General features: G+C 33.4%; 1 pseudogene; it reads right to left on the reverse strand.

Moving 5' to 3' along the window:
- Positions 1 to 278: 278 nt before the first annotated feature.
- LOC124086391 (large ribosomal subunit protein uL30-like) lies at positions 279 to 1,443 on the reverse strand (annotated as a pseudogene).
- Positions 1,444 to 19,704: the final 18,261 nt, after the last annotated feature.

Here is a 19,704-nt window from a genome sequence, read left to right on the forward strand (position 1 = left end):
CACTCACACTGGGAAGGACAATCTGGTTTTTTTGAGTCTTCTGAATTAAAAGCTAATCTCCTAAGTGTTTACTCACTCAAGTTGATACATACAAATGAGTATTACAGGTATTAAACTTGCTTTTTGTTTTTCCCAGTTTGAGAGCAGGCACTGTTTATGAACTGACCATGTTACAAAAATATCATGGTAGATACCTTGGTTCATCTTTCTAGTAAGCGTTTTGATATGCTATGTCAGCATCTCTACCTGCTACAAAGTGGTTGCTTCTTTTTCTTCCTTTAATCTCCTAGAGAAGGTAATGTGAAGTGCCACATGAAGTGGTGTGTTTTTTTGGAATCATTTTCCAGCAATGCAGATCTCTTGAAACAGATCTTCCAAGCAGATGGTGCCTTATTTGCCAACAGTTGGAGAAATCAAAATGTTACCTGTCAAGATAATTTGTTTCTTACTGATTTGCCATAATCATGGTAGTAGGTTAGTTCATTTACTGACTTCAAGTTTGGATACCCCCAAACTTTGACAATGCTCAGCATGTTAATGGAAGCCTCATTGCACTTAACAAAGGTGCCATGGAAGATCTGGCAGAAACAAAGAAGCTACAACTCTTTATGGGTCTTTAGTCTCATACCAATGATACCTCTAATCCTGATAACAAAAAACAGTTTGAGTTGTGCAAAAGTATTGAAGACTTGAGTTTTTCTTGTCATTCTAGACATGTGAAGCTCACTTCTATTTATCTGCTATATCCCTTGTGATGGTGCTGAGCTTTTTCATATATAAGCTTCCTCCATGCCTTTTGAAGCAGCTTTGGGGCAAATTTCTCTTTCAGGGACTTGATCAGCTCTGCAGAATTCCTTTGTTTTTTCTTAAGGATATCTGGTACACCTGGAACCTGCTTCCACCCCCCACCCCAACTTTGACTGTCTGAGTAGTTCGAGAAGGGGGGGAAACAAAACACTGAATTTTCTTTTCATTAATAGCATCATAAGCATTAACTATAATATATAATTAAAAAGATAACACTGAACATAGCATGTGTATATTTGCATTGATGCACATGATCATCCACACAACATGTTGCTCACAAGAAATCTTGATGACAAATTAAGAAATGTAACTGGAAATTTCCTTCAAAAGCATCTATTGTGATTACATGGCTAACATGATGGAGTACCTTCCCTATACTAGACTTTGTGCTAAAATTCTATAAACATCTAGCAAGATTGTCATGAGAAATAGCATGGGAATTTATAGCTGTCATGTTAAACGGACTAAGGGAACATCACTAGAAAAGAAAACAGTGATTTAAATCCAGATCTATTTAGTGGATTAAGAAAAATCTGGATTTGGGAAGCCACCTGCTCCACTCTTACCTGATGAGAAATATGTTCATGCAATGCTGGGCCAATGTCACTCACTCTGACAGATCATATCTTTACCCATAGCAGTAGAACAAGATAATGGTGTTATGAAGATTTAGAATTAAGCAGAAAAAAGAATTTCATGACAAGGTTGTGTGTGTGTGTGTGAAGATATATATATATATATATATATCTCCCAGGCCTTTTTAATTTAATATTTTTAGAGACAGGGTCTTGCTAAATTACTTAGGGCCTTGCTAAGTTGCTAAGGCTGGCTTTGAACTTGAGATCCTCCTGCTTCAGCCTCTTGGGCTGCTGATGGACCATCATGCCCAGCTACTCAATAGTTTTTCTGTGAAACTTCCGACAGAACTCAAGAAAGAAAAAAAAAAAATGAAGGTGATAGCACAGGCAGAAGTTTCTAAAAGCTTACTATTGCATGGGATTGGAGGTGAAAGAAGTGGGTGAAAGTTTTATTCTAAACACAAAAGTTTTCAGAGTTCCCACATATTCCACTTAAAAGTCTAAATTCAAAGTTAAAACAGTGATATTTTAAGTCACATATGGTACATACATATAGATGTAGATTGAAACATCTACAGCTCTAGATAGATTTATTTCATTTTCATCCGAGCCAGGTAATACCCTCCTTTTCTGAACACACACACACATTTCTTCCTAAAGTAATCAAAATTATATTATTTATTTTTCTATCTTTAATAAAAAGTTACCTTTTTAAAAAAATTCAAGAATTCTTTTTTGTCCTCTTTTAGAGAAAAAAAACTCTTCAAACCAGATGGTCGGTCTTAATTAATTCTTATCACAGAGACATCTTTGTCATAAATAAAGTATTTTTCACAGATGAACAGTATTATATAAGCCCCTTTGTTTACTGAATTACAAAAAGAATGACTTTTCATGAGGGAAGTAGTGACTGTAATTTTATCTTTTATTTCTTCAACTTCCTTGGCACTTAAAAGCAATTATAACATTTAGGCTATTTAGTCTTCACTGAAGCAAGAGACATGTTTGTTTTAAATGCTTATGTTTTCAAAAAATGATTTTTTTCAGGATTTTTATGCACTACAGTGTTTCATTTCAAAATAAATACTGCAAAGTCCACATGCGTCAGTCGGTTCTCCATCTGAAAGCTTCAAGTTTGCATTCACTCACACTGCATCCAGAGGATGAAAGTCTTTATTTTCATTTTCTTACCTTCTCATCTTATCCAGTTAGAATATCAAGTTAAATCACCAAAGTAGACCATGATGAGACAAAAATTTCTGAGGCAGGAGGATCTCAAGTTCAAAGCCAGCATCAGCAACTTAGGAAGGCCATGAGCAACTTAGGGAGACCCTGTATCTAAATATTAAAAAAAAAAAAAAAAAATTAAAGGTCTGGGGATGTGGCTCAGTGGTTAAGTACCACTGGGTCACTCTCCAGTACCCCCCCCCAAAAAAAAAAAAAATTGTTTCTTTCTTGTCAGAGACAAGTACTTAATGCTTCATTTAGATTTCATCTATGTAAAGTAATACAGTGATGATTTTTGTCTTCTAAAACTTTGAGAAAATAGCAAACCACAGCATGGAGTCCCTCCGGCCCTTAAGAATTTTACATAGACTTAAATTTCTTAAAAGTTTCCAGCTCCAATGGAGTTCCGATTGGATTCTCCAATTTGGAAAAAGTAAGTTTAATATTCTTACATACTGACTTCTGTTTTCAGAACTGTCCTTCAGGGTAGACTGAGCAATATCATATGCTGGAGAAATGGAAAATAAGTGGATTTGAACATAGGAACTAGAGTTGTTTGAATTACACCACCACATTGTTGTTCCTCACTGGGAAAAATAGGTCACACGGTTTCTATTTTTTTCTGAATTCATGGGAATTTTTATATGGTGTCAGGTAAAATGAGTACATTCATTTTCATCTAAATGTATCATCATACATTCAAATTTGATTATGTGAATTTATCAAATAAACTTGAATATTGTGCATGAATGTGTGTTTTCTTCAAATCATATTTTATTTAAACAAAGGCATTTCCCCCCTTATTAGACTATTCGAAATGCTGATTCTTCTTCTTTTGTTGGATATTTGTCCTGCTGAGTGTATTAGTTGATTTTTCTAAATTTATTTTATTTCTCACATACACTTCACTTTCTGGCACTTAGATTAACCCATGTGATAGCCCCCACATCAAATATAAAAGATAATATTGATTTCTAAATAACAAGCTTTGAAAATAGTGGTAGTTTTTTGGTTCTCCTTTTTCTGCTTCAACTTCTCCCAATCTCTTCCTCATCCATTAACAGTCTTGGAGAAAGTAAGAAAGAAATTCAGGGTGGGGAAATCAGATGTTAGAGAATTTTTAAAAATTGGATCTTTCATTCACGTGGCAAATATTGACTATAACTATGTATTGTGCTACTATCATGATTAAAATGGTGAGCAAACCAGATAAATTATCATGTGTGTTTATTTGTAAATTGTCAGATAAAATTATATTATGTACAATTTGAGGTTTTGAAGTATATATGCAGTGTGGAATGGCTAATCTAGCTCATTCGCACATGCATTAACTCATATAATTATTTTTTGTGGTGAGAACACTTAGCACACAGTCTCCTAGCATAGTTATATTATGATAGATCTTATTCCAGGGCTTTAAAATTCTCTATAAGAAAGATGGGATGTAAACCCACGTGTGATGCTTCAGAAGTGCTTTCTAATTTTTTTGAGCCCCAAACAATTTTAACTGTCAAATATATAAGCCAATTGTAAAGTATCATTACCGCACGAATTAAGAGTCTTTGAAATATTTTAAATAATTCATTCCAGTCAACCAATTAAGCCTATGAAGAGAAGAGAAACTTTTTATATTGTTTGATAATGACTCTGATGAAAGGCATGCATAATGACATTTTGATCACAAACAATATGAGGATTTATTCCCCAGATATTTCAGAATAAGAAATACGCTGTCTTGTTGTTTCTACCCCACAAACATCACTGAAGAGTTACCTCCCTGAGGGAGAATCTATGTGACCATCAAGCATGGCCTACTGTGTTTGAACTTGAGTTTCTCCTTGACTCTAGACTCCCACATGTTGCAGTTCACTGGCGAGCGGATGACAGCTTGGGTGCTGAATGTCAGTATCAAAGTCAATCCAAATACTTTTTTACAGATGCTTCCCTATGTGTAAAAATGTTACTGTTTTACCTCCTAACTTGTAACAGCCAATGTGATCTTATTATTTTTCTCCTTAAATTATTATCAGGATCCTCACATCATTCCCATTGTGATTAGGAGTAATAATGCCTCACATCTGAATCAAGTGAATCACTTCAAACTGCCAATGAATAGCTCTGTGTGTTTGAAATAACACAGAAGTTGCTCTTGTGCTTTTCAATCATGGGATGAAACAGAACCTGGTATGGCAGTTTTGTTCTGAATGTGGAACCATCGGTGCTGTCACCTAAAAAGACAGGTGACTCCAGATCAAGAAGGCTAAACGGTGGCCTCTATGAAAATGCAAAGGGGTGGGGATGTGTAAATTGGAAGAGACTATCCGCCTGTGCACAGAGGAGGAGGAATAAAATCATTGTGCACAGAGGAGGAGGTAGGAAAGTCCCCTTTCAAACAATGTTCTTTGGACATTGTCTTTCCATTCAAGGACATAACTTGTCAGGTCCTAGTAACCTTGTTCATCTAGAATGACAATAGCTAAATGAAATTTTCCTGGTGCTTCTATGAAGCAGGTGGAGTCCTAGGCAGGCACAAGATTATGTCTTTCCTCTGGAAGGCTGACTTTTAAAACCAAGGTGAGGCTCACAGACGGAGCCCTGGGTAGAGCCCTGCCTGTGGTCTTAAGATTTCCTATTTTCAGTTAAAAATGCTACCTTAAAAAAAATCAACTTCTTAAAATCAAGCTGAAAATATTTAAAAGTAGTTGTTTAATGATCAGTACATATTGGTCATCAGTGAGTATTGGTCATGAGTAAGCTTTTCACATATGATCTTTAGCAAGTATCTATTGGGCGCCTACTAGGTTTGGTAACTTATTACTATTAAAAAAAAAAAGTCTGGTTGGCACTATTATTGTTCATACCTAACAACTGAGGAAAACTAAAGCTTAGCAAATTTCTGTGTGAACAAGAAGTGATGGAGCTAAGATTTGGCACCAAGTTTTCTGACACCGAAGACTGATTTCTTATTGCTGTGTCATTTCATTAGAATTCAATATTGGAAATGGGGAATTGACTAGAAAATAAATCCACAGGTGAATTCACTGAATGAAGACCACTGCTGTCCAGTAGGCATTCTCCTAGCAGACTTTTATACACCATACGGTAGAGACAGCATAGAGCAAAGGCCAAAATAAGCAACTAGAGGCCTTTGGATTCACCACACAGTACCTTACAGTTATGGGATCTCACTGGATGGATTGCAGTTTCTTTATCATACATGATAATAAGAACAAAAGTTGACAATTATACTATCAGTACTCACTGTGGGAATCATTTTACCCTTTATATATATTAGAATTTATAATAGTATTTAAGGAGATGGTTTTATTTTCTTGATCAGCAACTTTTATGAAGTGTGTGTGTGTGTGTGTGTGTAAAAGGTAATTTGTTGGGTCTAAGACAACCAGCTAGTTTCTATGTTTCTTCATTGAAGAATGCCGTTTGAGAAACCATAAACTCTTTGGGGCAGTATTTTTTAATGAGATAACAATGTCACTTCACTCATTTCTGTGTGGCCATAAATAATTTGATGATCAATTGTTTTATTATGTGTACTCTTTAGATAGATGAGACCATGAGGTCACCTGTGGATCAATAGCACTCATTATGTTCAGAGTGGTTTTGTCATAGCACAGTGCTGGGGAAGTTTCTGTTGGAACTAAATTTATTTTGGGGGAAAATAGTGCACAAAATGGGAATTCCTTTCCTGGTCATGACAGAATAGCTAAGACCAATTTTCTTCTTGATGTAAGCATGCAGAACATAGGACAAAATATATGTAATAACTACTTCCAGAAAATAGAAAATAGCAAGAAGCAGAGGGCTATTGTATTAGCTGGCTTTCTTTTTTTATCTGAAAAACATTATTTTTAATTTAGGAAAAATTGTTCTGGATATGGAGATAAGAATATTTGATAAATGGATCACTAGAAATAATGAACATGACAGAATTATACTATTAATATATATGTTTAAAAAGAAAATTGTTAAGTATAAGAAGATATAAAATGAATACAAATTATTACAGCTAAATTCCAATGGTTTAAAATTTATACCTTATTAAGAATTATTTATACTCACAAATAAGTAAAATTTAGCATTTTATTAAGTAAAAAGGACAATAAGACATGATCACATTTTCAGTTTTCTATCTCTGGATCTAAAATATGGCATATATATTGTAGATATAGTCAAGAATTATATAATTAGGAGAATGTCTGACTTTATGTCTTTCTTTAAAAGTAGGAAAATAGAATTAATTCTTAATAAAAAATGTATATTAAAAATATATTCAGACAATATCATATTTATATGATATATAATCTCCATTTCATAAAATTAATTTGTTTCCATTAACTTGTTTTACCACATAAAAGAAACATCTATTTTAAAAAAACAGAGTCTTAATTACTCAGTGTTTTAACTATGAAAATTGTATTGAACTTGGAAAGGATATGGTAACCTTGGTACTACTAAGCACTTCTGAAATGTGCCAGGATTTATATAAAATTATAGAGCTTTCCTTAGTAGTTGTGCCCTACACAGTTGCCACAGGAATTGAATGAGAGAATTTCCAAGAGGAAATACAAGGTTAGGTTTCCGTGAGTTTCTGGTAACATTTTATTAAGCTCTCTATAAATAACCTTTTTGTTTGTTTGTTTGTTTTAATTTTTTATTGTTGGTTGTTCAAAACATTACAAATTTCTTGATATATCATATTTCACACTTTGATTCATACTGTAACAAATACCCAAGATAGCCAGCTTACAAAGAGAAACTGTTACTGTGGTTCATAGTTTTGTAGGTTCCAGACCATGATCAGTTGGCCCCATGGTTTTCAGCCAGCTTCTATAATGGTGGGAACATGTGGCAGAGCAAAACCACTCACCTCAAGCCCAGAAGCAAAAGTGAGGAAAGGACTAGAGTCCCACAATTCCCCTCAAGGGATACCCACAATGACTTAAGACCTCCTTCTAGGTCACCATTTCACAGTAACACCATGTGAGGCACAAACCTTTAACACATGGGCCTTTGTGGGGATATTCAACATCCAAAATATAGTAACAATGACCCTCAAGAAAGGGGATTGCAGGGGGAATGCTGCCATCACCCCAGTCTCCTTCCCAGATGCACTCTGGGGACCTTAATGCTAGAGAGGCAACCCAAAAAGGGCACGGTGGCTCTCTGAGTTGAGACAACAGAGACAGGGGTCCAGTAGGGACACATAGCTGACACACAAGCAGTAGAGAGCCAGAGAGAAAGGAGCTATGCAGAGAAAGAGCTTGGAAATCTGCCTACAGGTCTCCTTGATCCCCTTGCTGAGTAAGTGAAGCACCTGTGGGTAAACCTCCACAAGGACTCACAATACCAGAGATCTGTAAGCTGAATCCCAAGGTCTCCCACATTCACTTTTGCTTTAGTAGAAATAAAACAGAGTTAAACGTAGAGATATCAGAGGGTCCAGCCTTATTGGCAGGACAAAAGTCTCTCTAGATGAAGGATTCTGTAGATCTAGAGAAAAAAAGCTTTAATGAGTCAAACCAATCCAAAGACAACTGCCTATTGATCAAAGTCTGCCATATTTTAAAATACAACAATATTATCTAGCACCTAATCATGTAAAATTACCATGTAAAACATCCTGTCAAAATTTACCATGTCATGTATCCTATCAAACTGTGAAAAACAGTAAAATGTGATCTATATCCAGAAAGAAAACAGTTTTAAGTGTGCTCCAAAGTTTAATGGAAATCATTAACTTAAGAAAAAAATGAAAGAAGAAAATCATCAAAAGGAACATCTAGAGATGGAGATTATAATTTCTGAAATTAAAAAGTCACTCAATGGATTCATAGTAAATAAGGCATTGCAAAATAAAAAAAAAAAACAATAACAAAAGTAAACACTGTTCTCAACTAAAGCACAGAGGAAAAAAACTATGTGGGGCACCATCAAGCAGTCTAAAATATGTATAATTGGAATCTCAGGAAAAATGGGGGTACAGTAGAAATTAATTATCTGGAAATTATTTGTTAAAAATTATAACTCTACAGATCCAAGTAGCTCAAGGAAATCAAGATTTTAAACACAAGAAAAATCCCTTGAGTTACATCATAATAGTGTAAAAAATATAATGCAGAAAACATCTTTGAAATATCTACAGTTAAAAACATACTACATACATAAATGAATCATTCTTATATTTGTTTTTTTCTCATTAGAACAAAATACAAGTAGAAAAAAAAAAGGAGAAAACATTTGTTTGCAGGAATTGAATCCAGGGGTACTTTGCTACTGAGCAAGGTCCCCAGTTGTTTTTCTTCTATTTTGAGACAGGGTCTTGCTAAGTTGCTGAGGCTAGATTGCAACTTGTGATCCTCCTGCCTCAAACTCCTGAGTCACTGGAATTGCAGGCATGCACTAATACATCTGGCTAGAATAAAACTTTTAAAGTGCCTAAAAATAATAATAATAATAATAATAATAATAATAATAATAAAATATATATATATATATATATATATAGAGAGAGAGAGAGAGAGAGAGTTCTCTCTCTAACGACTTTACAAGCAAATAAAAAGCTGAGAGTATTTTTTTCTAGCTGATTAGTACTTTTTATACAAAAGTATGTTTAAGTAGAAATAAAAATGGTATCACATTAAAATGTACATGCAAAAATTAATTAAAAGTATCAGAAGGGGCAATTACAAGGCTCATTTTTTGAGGGGGTTTTATTTTTATTGTTTTGTACCAGGAATTGAACCCAGGGGTGCTTAACCACTGGGACACATCCTCAGCCCTTTTTATTTTTTATTTTTGAAACAGAGTTTCACTAAATTGCTCAGTGCCTCATGAAGTTGCTGAGGCTGGCCTCAAACCTGCTGTCCTCTGGAGTCACTGGGATTACAGGCATATGCCACCACACCTGGCATAGTGCTTTTAATTTAAAAGACTGTCCAATAAGAATAAGAGCATTATGTGTGTGTATATATATTAATTTGCATGTATAAATACAAATAATAAAGTGTTAGGAGCAAGAAGATGGAAGAATAAAGATTTTATATAAAAGTAAAGTTATATAATATCTGAAAGTAGACTCTGGCAAATTAATGAAATGTATTACAAACCTTAGAGTAAATGCTAAAGCAATCAATCAAGCAGGGAAGACTAGCTACTAGATCAATGATGATTATAAAATAAACTCTGAGTATGGGTTAAGTTATGCATATATATTCCATCCAAAAGAAAGTAAAGTCATAGAAAGAATAGGATGGATGGAAAAAAATAAAAAACAAACAGTAAGAAAGCAAATATAATTGTTTAAAACTCCAATTAAAAAGCAAACTATGAGTACTTAGCGTATAAAGCAAGAACCAACTGTGTGTTGGAACTCATTTGAATAGTAATGTACATATAGTTTAAACGTTAAAGTCTCAAAGAAGTAGAAGCACAGAAACACTGATCAGAAGAATTGTAGAGTTGGTTCCGTTAATATAAAAATAAAAATCAGAAAAAAATATTATTGGAAATAAAGGTTACATTTCATAAAGAGAAAGGGGTCAGTTCATCACAAAGAGTTATAAAATTTAAGTTATGCACACAGTAATAGAAGCTTCAAAATGCATGAAGAGCATACTGATAGAAGAGAAAGGAGCAACTGACAACTCTACATTCATAATGGAATATTTAATATTCACTTTTTTAGAAACTGATAGAAAAGTAGGCAGACAAGCAGTAGAGATAGAAAAGATGTGACTATCCTTGAGACCGATATGAAATAATTGACATGTGTAGGGTATAGAAGGCCTGTGACTATCATTAACAGACTTGAACTAAGTGTCTTCTTCAGAAATGCCACACAGTAACAGGAAAATAAATCACATCTTTTTCAAATGTGTCCACAAGGTTATCAAGGTGGAGTACATTCTAGGTCAAAAAGTCCCAACAAATTTTTGAAAACCAATATTATGCAAAACACATTCTTTTACCACAACAAAATTAAAATAAAAGTCAGTAATAGGAACATATCTGGAAAACCTTTATGTATTTTGAAATTAAATAATGGGCTTCTAAATAACCCATGGGTCAAAGAAGAAATCAAAAGGGGAATTAGAATATATTTTGAAACTGAATGAAAATGAAAGTAGAGCATGTCAGATTTAATAAGGTACAACGCTAAGCCAAACTGAAAGAAATTCAGGAATTTAAAAGTTCAAACATAAATTAAAGAAATGGCTAAAATCAATGATATAAAATTTCATTGCAAAAACCTAAAAAAAGAAATGTAAATTAAAATGAAAAACATAAGTGAAAGCAAATATGAAGGAGAGTCATTTAAAAAGTGGATAGAAAATAGAAAAAAAAATCTAAAAACTTGTTTTTCTTGTTAAGTCCATAAAATTGATAAGCCTTTAGATAGATTGACCAGAAAAAATTAGAAGACACAAACTATTAATACTAGGAATAGGAGAAAAGTCATGGCTATACATCTTAAAGATATAAAAGGAATAATTGGAAAATGTTGTAAATAATTTGACAAAAGCAAAGTCATTACAAAAAAATTGAAATAAACCAACCTCTCTCATGAATACAGATGCAAAAAGTTCACATCAGATTAGCAAGTTGAATAACTATAAAAATGGATAATTAATCATGACCAAGAATGGTTTATTTAAAAAAAATTAGTTTGATATAACATTTAGAAATCCATTACATATTTAACCATATTAACAATAAGTAAGAATTGTAACATTTTCTCCATAAATTCAGAAAAAGCATTTAGTGAAATTCAACATGTATTGAAGATAAAATTCTCAGCAAACTAGGAGTAGAATACTCAACTTGATAATAAATTTTAAAAAATTATCCCTTACAGCTAACATTGTGTTTACTATAAAACTAATTGCTTTTGAACTAATACTAGAAACTAAGCAAAGGTATTCCCCTTGAGACTGGTATTCGACATTGTACTGGAAGACCTAGCCAGTGCAAAAGGCAGAACATAGAAAAATAAAGAAATAAAGCAAGCATATAGACTGGAAAGAAAGAAAACTGTCTTTATTTTCAGAAAACTAGATCACGTACTTAGAAAATTTTAAGTAATCTATAAATAAGCTATTAAAAATATTAATCTTGTACTGTCAGAGTGTAAGGTCAGTATTAAAAATAATGAATATATTTATTTATACACTAGTGATTAACAAAAAACAATAAATAAACTATTTAAAATAAATGTGAAATACACAGAAATAAACTTTTAAAGTATGATGAGAATGTTTAAACTGTACTGAGAACAATTGTTAAAACTGAATAGATGGAGCAATATACCAGGTTGCTATATTGAGGGCTTAATATGATAGGCAAATTGACAAAACTGGAAAATAAGTGGTATGTTAGGTAAAAAGCAGGAGAAGGAGGAATATAAAAAGCACCTTATTCCCTCCATTTGAAACTCCTTCTCCCTCCTTCTACTATGGACACCCTGATAATCAAAGGGTTCCTCTACATTTTATGTAGACATTTTTTCCCTCAAATGCAACATTTATATACTATATTATTAATTATGTAATGGTTCCTTGATGGTTTTCTTGGATAGAATTGTGATGTGCATGCACATATAAGTAAGCAGAAGATGAGAAGAACCACCATTAAAAGGGAATCTTGTGTGGGTGATAAAAATGTGGCTCTGCCTATGAGTATTAATTTTATATTGTTAAATTGTACTTTATTTTCAACTTAAGCAAACATTCCTTAATGTTAAACTATGCAACTAAGTCCCAACAAAGTCATAATAAAAATTATAAAAATGTGCCACAAGCATACCTGTAATCCCAGTGGTCCAGAAAGGTACAGCAGGAGAACTGCAAGTTCAAAGCCAACCTCAGAAATTAATGAGGCCCTAAGCAACTTAACCCTGTCTCAAAACAAACAATAAAAAATGGACTGGGAATATAGTCCCTGGGTTCAATCCTGGTCCCCTGAAAATATGTATATGAAAATGCATAAAAGAACTATACATTTACTCAAGTTAATAATTGTACTGTGGGAGTTAAATAAGGTTACTATTTTATTAGGAAATACACCCTGAAGATTTTGAGAAAAGACCACAGCCTATGAAAGTTACACTGAAAAGTCTTAAGGAAAATATAAAAATACACACACTTACATGGTTAGAGAAAGAGAGGGAGGAACAAATGGTAGACAAATGTAATTAAATGGTGAGGCTGGGTTAAAGCATAAATGAGGAAAATACTTATTTGTACTACTTTTGTACCTTTGCTGTGCTTGAAATTACTTTCCAATAAAAAGTTAAATAATAGTATATTTGAAGTATGATCAGTGAACATGAAAAGATCAGCATTACAGATCCTCTGTGATATATATATATATATATATATATATATATATATATATATTTAGTAGCCATTACTTTCTACTGCATGTGGGTGTGAAAGGCTAACCCTAAAGGGATGGACTATATGAAGTGTTGGTGGGGATGGGGAGCAACTGGGACCCACACACATTACTCTGGGAATGTAAAATGGGACAAGCACTTTGGAAAAAATCTTGGAGATTTCTCAAAAATATTAAATGTACACTTACTATCTGACCCAACGTTCCACTCCTAAGCAACCACAAAATGGAAATGAAAATGGGTATCTTGACAAAGATTTTTATGTGACTGTTCACAGCAACAGTATTCACGATAGCCACATACTGGAAATAAAAATTAAACCCATCAATGAGAGATGAGAAAATAAACTGTTTATATACACACACTGAACAATAGCGACCCTGTAAAGATATTTAACAATAATACGGAAAAATTAAACTACATGTAGTTTGCCTTCTGTATCTATGGGTTCCAAGGATTCAAACAATTGGCAAATTGAAAGTTTTTGGAAAAAGCATTGTGCCTGTATGGGTTTCTTTTTTCTTGTCATTATTCTCTAAATAATTCATTGTAACAATTATTTACATAGCATTTACATTGGATTTGATATTATAAGTAATCTAGAGATGATTTAAATCATATAGGAGGATATGCATAGGTTATATAAAACTATTACTTTGTCCGAGTGACTGGAGTACCCACAGATTTCGGTATTCATAGGGGGTCCTGCAACCAATCCTCTGCAGATACAGACGGATATGTGCTGAATAAGTCTACTGATAGGAAATTTCCAAACAGACAAAACTCTGCTATAGTCACAGAAAGCATGCCAGCGGTTTTATTACAAGGAGTTCCACAAGAGGACTTTAAGGAAGATGCAGGCATTTTAAATCTTGACTGGGGTTTTGGTTACACTTGTTAATATATTTGTCAAGATTTACCCAATTGACACATGGATATATTTTATTGTATGTTTAAAGTATGTCCAAGTAAAGTTAATTAAAAAGAAAAATCCTACCCTCCAAAGGGGACAGGAAGGACAGGAAGGGAGGGAGAAAAGAGAGCAAGATGGTACATTTCTTTTTCTTGGTAAGATTTAAATGGCCTGAAGTTGGCTGGATGTGGTAACACATACCCGTAATACCAGTGGCTTGGGAAACTGAAACTGGAGGATCACAAGTGTCCTCAACAATTTAATAAGACCCTGCTCAAATGTAAAAGGGTGGGGATGTAGCTCAGTGATAAAATGCCCCTGAGTTCAATCCCCAGTACCAAATAAATAAAATAACAAAAAGACCTGAAGCCCACTGTTCATGAGATAAATTAGTATAGACTAATTAAAACAAAGTAAACAAAAGTCAGCATCTACCTTGCTTAGCATAATATAGCAATCAGGATTTGAGACTTTGATTAACCATTTTGAATTCTTCCATTTTCTACTATGCCCAGGACTATAAGTCCTGTCAAAGTCCGTGTGAAAGGATTTCCACTTGCATTATCTCAAGAACCAATTCTATGAGAAACTATAACACCTCATTCAAATCATCTTGATTTCCTCTAACTCAACATAACTCAATTTATTCGATTCAGTTCATATATTATGTAATTTGACTATTGTGTAGTACTCAAAAATACCATGGAATACAGGTGAAATTACATACAAGAAAACATGTAGGAACTGATTTTTATTCTTTGCCATGTTATATAATGTAGTCCTCATAGTGTTAATGAAGTATGCATTATCATCCATTTTACAGAAAAGAACTATGAGGCTCAGTAGGTTAGATGACATTTCCATTATCATCCACCTATGGAATGACAAAACTAGAAAGAAACCCTATGTCTTTATAATTTTACATCCCTGCTGTGCTGGAAATAGGAAAATGAGCATATAATTTAAAAACTTGTTAATGTGTATTCTGGTTGAGTTATAAAATAATTTTTTATTTCTTTAATATTTTGTGCAGTATCTATATATTGATAACCAACAGTTATGGTAGTGTGGATTAAATTGTTAAATTACCAAGAATAGATAATACATAAGTGCATACACATGCAGATACTGCATTCACAGTGTATAGAAACTAGCTCATGTGTTACCTTTATTTACATCAAATATTCAAGGGAGGTCTTTTCTTTAAAACAAAAAGAATAGTATTTACCTGGCCAATTAGAAGTAGAAATTTAAATGTGTCTAGGTATTGAAATACCTTGGGCAACATCATAGATAATTGAGCTTACATTCTCCATCGAGATAACTGGATAATGATACCTGCCCTTGTCTTCAGAGTGGTCTGTTAAAAATCTCATGGCAAATGGCCCAGGAGAGCTTGTCATATTCAGGAACCTGGAAGAAACATGGCTCTGTGGATTTGTATGGAGTTGGAGGAGCACAGATGAGAGAAAGTGGTAAAGCATAATTAAATAAATAGACAAGCAAATCCAGGGAAATATAACTGAAGTAACACATTTGTATTTCTTTCCTCAATTTTCTTCTTTTTTTTTTTTACTGTAACCCTTATTTTCCTTGACTATCTTATTTACTCAGCTTGTTCTTTCTGACCAAGTGACAAATGAAATGAATAAAAACATAAGACATGAAAATAAAAATCTTCCTATGACCTCTCAGACTAATTTTGAATTACAGTTTTCCTCTCTTTGTTTTATATTTGCTTGGAGGTGCCTTTAATACCCTATTCAAGTGAGTCTTGACATTTTAAAAGTATCTTGGAAGAGTCCAAAGGATAATTTTTTTATCTTTGTTCCCCCAAATTAACTACAAAAAGATATTTCATTCAGATAGCTACTATACAACAAAAGTGAGTTTCCTTTTCTTGTTGTGAGCACACAAATAATGTAGAAATGCAATAGAATTATGCAAATCAAGTTTTCATGTGCTATTATAAAACAAAACTATATTATATTTAATATATATCTATACTATAATAGAAAATTAAATCAGCATACAAATTAAGACTATTACAAAATCATGAAAAGCTTTGTGTTATCTATTGTTTCTTAAATAAGTTGCCACTAAATTCTGCTACATATCACTGTCAGCAAAAATACAAACATACTTTATAATACTACCTTAATTTTTAAAATGAGATTCATTTAATTGAACAAATTCCCTTTCTGCTTTAGTTTCTAAGAAATACAGAATAAAGGAAAAAAATCAATGTAATGAATACTGTATTACTAGTCCTAGGCAAGTTGTCTTCTCTTATTTAGCCAAGTTCCTTTTTTAAAAATATCGTAAATCATGTTAAATCATTTTTCGGTATACAAAGAACATGATGCATCAAGCAGCACTACCCCACCACCCTCAAAAATTGTGGGCTGTAATAATCCAACACAATGGGTTCATAGGATGCAGAAAACATGAAAAATAAAACAGGAGGAAGAAGAGGACAGATGGTTGGCATGAGTCAAATCAAAAATTCATCTGGACAATGTAGATTGAGGGGACCCATCATTTTAGTTTACGACCCAAAAGAATATGTATGTTCCTGGTTGCCTATAATTACAGGGATCCTGCACATTAAATGATTGAACACACACACTCCTCCTGTCACTCTCTCCATAAAAGAAATTACAGTCATGTGCTGCCTTTGCCAAATATTAATTCATTTTGCTATCTCAAAATTCTTTTAAAAACTGGGATCTAAAGACAATCTTCCTTTTTTTTTTTGGCTGCATGACTCCAAAAGTTAATGCTCAAGTGATTGAGTTTGTAAAACACCACTGAAGAGGACATAAGAAAATGATCTATATTCCCTTCTTGTGGCATGAATGATTTAAATGGCCTTCGTTTCTAGTGAAGTGTATCTAGTGGCTATGCATCCACCCTTTCATTTTAAATTAAGAAGCATATTTTTCTCCTTTCTGGATTCTTCTAAATTATTAATATTCACCATTCTTCATGAATTTTCTTGCAACTCACCAACAGGGAAAAGGAGGAGGAATGTTCTCTCAAAGGGCATTTTCCCTACTCAGCCCTAATCATGATGGCACGAAGCTGCTCTTATGTGGAGAAACTTTCATTTGTTTTTAATAGGAAGAAGAGAAATCCTGCTTTTTTCAATTAAAAATCTAATCCAATTAGAGATAGAAAAAGAGAGGAAGAAAGAAACTTAGAAATGTACAATCAAAATGATAAAATGACAAAACTGTGCCTCAAATGACTGATACATCCACATTCTTTTTAGGTCCAGTTATTGTCTATAAAACAGATTTACCAATTATTAGATATGTGAACAAATATCCAACTGAATGAGAATAGTTTAATAAACTGCAGTACATATTTATTTTAATAGCTACAAGTTTTTTTGTGTTTTCAACCAATTTTAAATGCATGGTATTGTGTACTTTTCCCCACACTGTATAAACAAGCATAAATTTTAAACATACACACACATACACACCACCACACACACAGAAAAACTTGAAGGTCACTTCCCAGAGGTGAAACTGGAGTCAACTTTTCATCAAAAACTCAAGAGAGTTCTAATTGGAATACAGCTAAATTGGAAACGATGATGAATAGACATTCAGATCTTGAACATACAAATACACATTGTATTTGTCAGGATTCTCCTGAGAAATACAACCAAATAGGAAAAGATTTATTACAAGAATTTGTTGCACCCAATTATGGAGAGTGACAAGTCCCAAGTTTTGCAGTCAGCGATTTGGAGAGATAATGGTGTGAGGACCTGAGAATGAGAAGAGCTGATTCTGTAGTGACAGTTTGAAGGCTGGCAGGCTCAAGACCCACGAAGAGCCCATGTTTCAGATTCAATTCCAAGCACAAAAACCCTACATTCAGCTTAAGGCAGTAAGGCAGGAATAATTTCTTTCTTATTTAGAGGAAGGTCAGCTTTTTGTTCTATCTGGGCTTTGCGTAGTTTGGATCGTCCCTACCTACATTAAAATGGGCACTTTGCTTTGAGTTAGGGATATAGCTCATCCTCAATTGGCTTTGGTTTGGGAGACATAATGGTAGAGTATTTGCCCTGCATGCAACAAGGCCCTGTAACAGAGAAGGACAATTAGCTGTAACTTCATCAAATGTTGAAGTTATTCAGAAACATCCAGAATAATGTTTAATCAAATATATGGGCACTCCATGTCCCATTGACAAAAAATTCTCCATCACACATATTTTACATTTGAAAAGTGAATAACTCCATATTAATAGATAAGGATTATTGGCATAAAATTATGGGTCAGTATGCCAAGTTACAGGAAATCAGGGTGTTTTTTTTTGTTTGTTTGTTTGTTTTTTGCCAATTCCTTTCCTGTAAATAAAGCAAGGTGCCACATGTCTGGAAGTGAATTTCTGTTTATTATCATTGTTCACCTTAGTTGAAGATTTCTATAATGCTCTTCAATGCTTATGCAGTGCCTTCTATTGGGTCTGTAGGGACATGGTGACTGTCTTTTTGACCCAATATTACAGACCATCTCTCCAGGTATTCCCTTTTCAGCTACTGGGACAAATGTCAAAGACTTAAAAATGGGCAAAGGAGATCACTGGGTTTCCATTTGGAGGAATGATAGGCATGATCTGGTAAACTTCTGGGGTTATCTGATGCCATTAGGGATGTCTCAGTTGTCTTGTGGTCAGCTTTTTTACAACTGTGCAGAAGAAGCTGACTTTAAGAAAATTGATAGTAATGTAAATGCTTCCTGTCCAGACCAATGCAGATTATTACTGCTCATAGTAATGAGTCTAACTTTTGTTTGGCAGAGAGTATAAATCTCTATAAATTAAATTCTCGTTTGAACCGATTTTCATATTTCTGGTTCCCTCATTAATTAACAAATTATATTAACAATTTGGCACATGTTCATTTTATATTGTATAAAATATTTATATTTGCATTATGCCTTGGACTTCTTTGTTAAATTCACATTCTTATAATCACTCCCTCAAAAATATGTTTTAGCCAGTGGATTACAAGCTTAGTGAAGGCAAGGACCTCATTTGTCTTGTTTATTGCTGTCTCCCTAGGGTTTAGTATCAGGAATTTAGTAGAGGTTCAGAAAATGGCCTCATGGTTTCCAGAATTAGCACATGGAAATGAATCAAAGATATTTCTGAGCAATCAAATGAGTCCTAGGGGAGAAACTTTCAGTAGTATTAAGAAAGCATTGAATGTCCTTATTAAATCAGAACATGCAAAGTGTTTATATGCAAAATTTATAATAAAAAAGTCACTATATACAGAGTATCTTTGAATATCACTGCTGAGAAAACTCAAGTGTTTTTGAAGAGGAATCTATAAGTGTTCAAAAGGTATGGACTTCATTACTTGTACAACTAGGAGGAGAAGCATCTCGGATAACAATGCAGATTCATCTATCATGATCTCCTGTACCTAGAGATTAAAACACATGTGCATGTGCACACACACATTTCTGCTTTTATTCATTTTCAGTTTTAAAGATGATTTATTTTTGCTTAATGAAAAGTTCTGTTTCTGGTAGAATTTTTTGCAAGTAATTAAGAAAATCGAACTCTTGAAATATTTGTTTTTTCTTAACACATCGTGCAGTCAGACTTAGATCTCTTACAAAACAGATGCAATTTAGTATTACTTATGGGATCTTATAAAAGCAATAGAAACTGATGATACATATTTCTTGATAAACTCAGGATTCTCATTACTATTGATATCTAAATCTTAACACATA

The sequence above is a fragment of the Marmota monax genome, unplaced genomic scaffold (assembly GCF_021218885.2).
Source record: "Marmota monax isolate L192 unplaced genomic scaffold, Marmota_monax_Labrador192_F-V1.1 WCK01_AAM20220418_F8-fsc00024, whole genome shotgun sequence".
In the NCBI taxonomy this organism is placed as follows: domain Eukaryota; kingdom Metazoa; phylum Chordata; class Mammalia; order Rodentia; family Sciuridae; genus Marmota; species Marmota monax.